We start from the raw sequence: 372 nt of genomic DNA on the forward strand, positions 1-372 counted from the left end.
AAGTAATTAACAAGTAACCAGTTATAATGTCAAATTTCCTTACGCAAAAAAAGGGAGCAGGAGGTTGACATTTTCGGGGGAGGTCTAGTAAACTCTTTAATTTGGGGGTTTTCCCGTCGCTGCCGGGGAGGGGGGAGGAATGAGACTTTAAACATATATACTCGTATCTTTCCCCGGGTTTAATTTCTTAAAAGGGGAAAGGGGAAGTGGGTTTCTTGCTAAGATACTATGGAAAAAAAATGTAGTTGTTGAGAAAACACCCAAAGGGTTTTAATTGGTTTCTCATTGCGTATCGGTAATGGATGTATAAGAATATAATGATAAAGAAAAATTTAGTAAGAAACATTTTGTGATGAAATGGTATTGAGTAAT

Source organism: Penaeus monodon, chromosome 21, assembly GCF_015228065.2.
Source record: "Penaeus monodon isolate SGIC_2016 chromosome 21, NSTDA_Pmon_1, whole genome shotgun sequence".
NCBI lineage: Eukaryota > Metazoa > Arthropoda > Malacostraca > Decapoda > Penaeidae > Penaeus > Penaeus monodon.